The following is a 6,016-nucleotide window of genomic DNA, read 5'->3' as shown; positions in this document are numbered from 1 at the left end:
GTGTGTGTGTGTGTGTGTTTCTTCAGCCTAATGAATTCACTGGCTTTAATAAGTAGTTCTCAAGACAACATGTCCTTAGCATCTTGGCAAACCCACAGAGCTTCTGCTCCTTCCTCTTACATGTCAATTTTAGTTTCAGCATTGTAAGACAAAAATATCACTTCTTTTCTGTTTTACACAATCATAATTGAAAGTGTGAATACAAAGTTATAGGGGGGGTTGCCTAAACATTTATAAGAGAAATAAGTCTTTTGTGTCTGTGTAGTTACAGACTATCCAAGCATCAAGAATATACATCAGACTAAAATACATGTGGGACTAAATACCAAGATGCTAGTTGTCTTAGGAATTTTTTTTGAAATACATGTCTATCTATACTAACCCCAATTCATAACTATTAATTAAATTTGTAATTTCATCTCTCTCAACTAATTTTGACAGTGGCATGGGTAGAATATAATGAGTAATATCCAGCAAGAAAAAAATACATTTAGAAAAAGAGAGCGAAGTTAAGGAATAAAATGTTTTTCAGCTGAGAAGTAACACTGAGTAATTCATCTAGGTGTGTTTTATTCCTCCAGGTGTTGTGATTTTTTTTATACAAACGTGTAAAATGAGCACCATAACTAACTAAGTAGTCAATAAAAGCCAAAAGCTGATTTTTGTAATTTTGAAATTGTTTTGCCCATTGAAAACAGCCTTTCTATGGCCCTCACATAAGAAGGGGAAAAAGCATCACTAAAGAGGGTCAAAATTAACAGAGGACCGGAAAATACATCATTAAAAATCAAAACGAAAAAGCTGAAGCAGAGTTGATTAAGATGGTGCAGGCCTGTAATCTCAAACTCTAAGAAGGTGAAGTCCGTATGGACAACAGAGAATTCAAGGTCAACACCTACAACTTAGTGAGACCTTGTCACAAAATATTTTTTTTAACTTCTACATATATAGTTCAATAGTAGAACCCTTGCCTAGCACACACAAGGCCCCTAGTTCACATGCAACCTTAAAAACCAAACTACAGGATAGTGGACATTGAGTTTGAAAAGCCCTGAATTTTGATAAATAGGAAGAAAGAAGGGAATGTAAATGGGATTAAAGTTGTTGTTTTAGCTACAGGATCACAGATTAATGGCAGTTGTCTTAATTGATGTGAAAGGATTCTGAAATACAGAAAGATGCTCACTAAGAGAACTGGGAAATGCTAAGATAACAAAAACAGGAGGTCAGAAGAGATCTTAGCAATATAGTCTAGATTTCAAAAGTATGATTGGGTAATTTGATATAGTTTGGATAGCAGTCTAGTTGTTAGAATGAGACATATTTCATCACTATCATTACGAGTGAAAAAAGGCTAAGAAAACTAACAGAAAAGATAAGTTTTCAGGAAATTAAAAGTGAAATAAGATATGAGCTGATGTGAAAAAGAGATTAGCAGGAAATTTTTCTTTCAAAAAGTAGAAGTAAATGTTAGAAATATCTCTTTTCTCAAATAGTAACCAACATTCTTAATTTAAATTAACTCTTTCAGAAAAAAAACATAGTATTTTAATATATACAAGTGAATGAAGAGTTATGTTACTATTTGAAAACATGGAATTGCTTTCATATATGCCATTTTCAAGTCACTATTATATTAAATATTTAAATGAGTTTAATTCTTACTTTATAAGATACTCTGGATTATGAATTACAAAAGTATATTCTTTGGTCTGTACAGTTATGTCAACTTTACAACAAATTGTTTTTTTCTAAATCTTTCTTCTTTTTAATAAAAATTTGAACCTAAATATGATGGAACTTAAGCTAAATGTCTTTGTATAGGATTTATTTCCAAAAAAAAAAAAAATGATTCTGTTTCCATTCAAGTTGGGAGAATAATTTATGATTCCTAGGCTGTCGTTTACTAATATGTCAAATAAAAAATAATAATTCTTAACCAATTAAACATAGAAATTCATTATTGAAATATTACAACATTTGAAAAAAGTTTAAATAGAAAACATACTTAACATCCATTTGTTCTTCATGAATTTTCTTATTCAGTTCTGAAATTAACTACATACTCTGTAACAAACTGTGTCTTGCTTCAAGAGTTCATCTGTTTGTTAGCGTGACATTGTCTATGTCCTCCTATTGGTGGTATTAACAAGCCACATATTTCTGAAAAGTCTTGCACATTTTTCCTGAGTTTAAAAACAATGCTTGAAAACCTCATGCTGAACAAACACCAAAAACCAAAACTCATTATGGCAATTGGTCAGGTAGCTCAGTGACACATAGCTGGCCTCCCGGACCTGAGCCCTGACTATTATCTCCAGACTGGTAAGACTGTAATATTATCATCAACAAAACCATGATTATGGAAGCTAACCAGCAGTCTTTCCTCTCCCACTATTATTCTTTTGTGCTTTTATTGCAAACGATTTTAGATCTCATCATATTGCTACAGGGAATCGTGTACATAGAAAATACAAAGAATTTATACAGTAAGTCTATAAGTGTGAATTTATACAGTAAGTCTATAAGTGTATGCCTTTAAATTTCATGACCAATGGTACTGGAATGCCTATTCTTCAATTTAATTAGTATTGATTTATTATTTTTAATTTTATATTTTAAAACAAATTTACTGCATTATGAAAGTTACAAAAATTGAATCATGTTTTTTTTCCCTTTTTTTTTTGTCAATGCAGGTACATTGTTTCAACATGCTAACACTAGATATATTTTCCAACATCATCATACTCTTGTCAACACTTGTTATTGTGGCAATATAGTACAAAGCATGTATTCTTATATATTCTGTACCAAGATAAAATTTGTTAACATTTACTTTGTCTTAAACCTAACCTTTCTGTGGATTTGAGTAGCGATGTGTTTGAAATTGCTAAAATGTGTTTGATATACAAAATCAATTTAGGATGAAAGATTGATTATGGAGAAGAAAGGCAGCTTGCTTTTTATATTTGCCTTCAAACATAAGGGAGCAGAACTTCTCTCAACTCTACACTTTATAGAGACAGCAGATTCATAGAATTAAGAATTTGAATTTGGAAGTAAAATAAGCCAGTGTCAGTTTCAATTTATGAATGTTATGATCTTGATTTTGTTCACTAATCATGCAGTTATAGTGTCCATGTTTGAAAGATGAGAATAATAGTATGGGTCTCTTAAAGTTTTAATGAACTTTAAATAAATACTAAAAATTGGTTAAACTAGTGTCTTGTACACAGTGAGTCCCATTAACAATCTGGTAAAAAAAATAATTTAAGAACCTAACAGAACTTTCTATTTTTTTTTTTTTTATGTAAGGCAATAGCTACTTCTGAACTATAAAATAGAAAAACAAATAAAATGAGAAAATCTGTATTCAATGTTCATTGTTTAATTTTTGACTAAAATCAAGATTAATTAAAGCCCACTTTGATTTCAAACTGTCACATATCCATGGAAAAACAATATGTAAATACTATAACTGTGGAAGCTGGAGAGATGACTAAGAGTATATACTGCTCTTGTAGAAGTTCCCATTTTATTTCTCAACAACCTTCTCAGGCAGCTCACAACTTCCTGGAACATCAGCTCCAGAGTATTCAATACCCACCTCTGGACATTGAGAGCACTGCACTCACTGACACATGCCTACACATATAGGCACATAACTAAAAATAATATTAAAATTTTCATTTAAAAAAAGGAAACATAACTACCAAGAAAACTGTTTTAGTTAATCTGGCTCCATGGTAGAACCCTTGCCTAGCACATACAAGGACCCTAGTTCACATTGGAATCTTCAAAATCATACTTTAACACAATAAAAGTAATATACAGCAAGTCAATACCCAACTCAACTAGTTGAACCTAGCATAACTATTATCTGAGAGTCTTCTTTGAGCAACTGATGGAAACAGATGCAGAGACCCACAGGGAAACATTAGAGGGAGCTTGGAGCATCACAAGAAAACCTACAGAATCAATTAGCTTTGGCCTATAGTGGCCCACAGAAACTGAACTGCCAACCAGAGAGCATGCATGGGACAAACATAGGCCTTCTGCACACATGTAACAGTTGTGCAGATTGGTCTTCATGTGGGACTCCTAACAGCAGGAGCAGGGGCTGTCTCTGACTCTGTTATCTGCTGTTGGACCCTTTCCACTAACTGGACTGCCTTGTCTAGCCTCAGTAGATGTGCCTAGTCTTACTGCAACTTGATAAGCTAAGGTGGGTTGATATCCACAAGATACCTCCCCTTTTCTGTGGAGATATGGAAAAGGGGGATATTGGGGGAGGGGATATGAGAGAGAGGAAATGGGAGAAGAGCAGGGAGAGGAAGTTACATCCTGTATGTAAAGAGAATAAGTATTAATAAAAATAAAATAAAACATATACTTTAAAAGTAAAGTGAATGATAACCTGAATAATAATATTCTGTTTTTATGTCAGTATTCCTAAAATATCAACATTTCAATATATGATGCTTACAAACTTATTGAGATATTTAGTATTATTTTTTAATATTCAGTATTCAAACCCCAGTGTCTGTTAACATTTATAGACTGTCTGAACACCTAAAATGCTATTTCAAGCATTTAATAGCCAGATATAGCAGGTGGGTATCATACTGATAATGAAGGAAAGATGATACAAGTGTGATTTTTCTTAGAAAGAGAAAAATTAAATCATTATCAGTTTTTAATACATGTGAGGGCTGCAGATAAGTTGTTATCTTGGTGTATAGACTGGCACCAGATCATCTGCTGAAAATACTATACCTTATTATATTGAGTCTATATCAAAATTCAGTTGAGAACAGTGTTGTGGGCCTGTTTATTTGGGGGCTGTTCATTCTGTTTTATAAGTTTGTGTCTTTTTTCTCCTAATATTACAGAGAACTGTCCAGTATGATTTAAGAGATAAATTGTAAATCAGGTAGTATAATATTCCTATTATTTTGATTTTCAAAAACAATAACACATAATCCAAATTACATATTTTTAATTTTCTGTGGATGGGTAATCTGTCTACATATGTCTCTATACATCATGTGAGTATCTGGTACCTGAAGAGAACAAAAGGGGATTGTAAGAGTCTCCCAAGAAAGGAGCTACAGAAAGTTGTGTTCTTTCTTGTGGGTGCTAGGAGTTGAATCTTTGAAAGAGTAACTAGTACTTTTAACCACTGAACACTTTCTGCGGCCTGTGAATCCTTACTAATTTATTCTTTCAGATTGTCAAATTCATTCCAGAGTTTGTGAATTTTCATTGATTTTAAACATAGACTTATCCATAATCAAACAAAAATCTTGAATTTCAGTTTTAATTACATCAAAAGTACATTTCAAAAAATGAGAAAATAGCATCTTTACTATGCTAATGATTCTAATAAGTAAAGTACGTATCTTGACTTTCAAGGTCTAGTATTTATTTAGTTATTATTATACAAGTCTTAACATATAAATCCTGTATGTCTTTATTTGTATAACTAAGCAATTCGTTTTCCTTGGGGTGGTGGTAAATGACAATGTGTATTAAATGAAAACTTTAACATGTTAATTTTCTTGATAAGAAAATATGAGTGAATTTGGAAATTTTGTAATTTTGGTGATTGCTCACCTCATTGATAAAGTCATATTTTGGTTTTAATAATTTATTGAGCCTCTCCTGAATACATTCAATCATTTATGAATAAAAACAATTTTGTTTATTTATGTTTCTTTGAATTTTAAATTCTTTTCCTATTATTGCTGTATAAAATAGTAGTTCTCAGCCTTTCTAAAGCTGAGCCCCTTTAATATAGTTTCTCATGCTGTGATGACTCCAACCATAAAATTATTTTTGTTACTACTTCATAACTATAAGTTTGCTACGATTATGAATCATAATGTAGCTGCATGACATTCAACCACCAAAAAGGTTGTGACCCACAATTTGAGAATCACTGGTCTAAAACTTAAAGTATCATGGTAAGAAACTTGCTTAATTAATTCTGTAGAAAAGCATTAGTTCTTTATCT

General features: G+C 31.8%; 1 protein-coding gene across 1 annotated transcript in view; it reads right to left on the bottom strand.

Moving 5' to 3' along the window:
* The window catches only part of Dmd (dystrophin), a 2,056,279-nt gene that overhangs the window by 2,006,176 nt on the left and 44,087 nt on the right, over positions 1–6,016 (bottom strand). The window lies entirely within an intron of this gene.

The sequence above is a fragment of the Mastomys coucha genome, chromosome X (genome assembly GCF_008632895.1).
Source record: "Mastomys coucha isolate ucsf_1 chromosome X, UCSF_Mcou_1, whole genome shotgun sequence".
In the NCBI taxonomy this organism is placed as follows: domain Eukaryota; kingdom Metazoa; phylum Chordata; class Mammalia; order Rodentia; family Muridae; genus Mastomys; species Mastomys coucha.
Note: the sequence above shows the minus strand (reverse complement) of the source record. Positions and strands in the feature narration are given on the sequence as shown.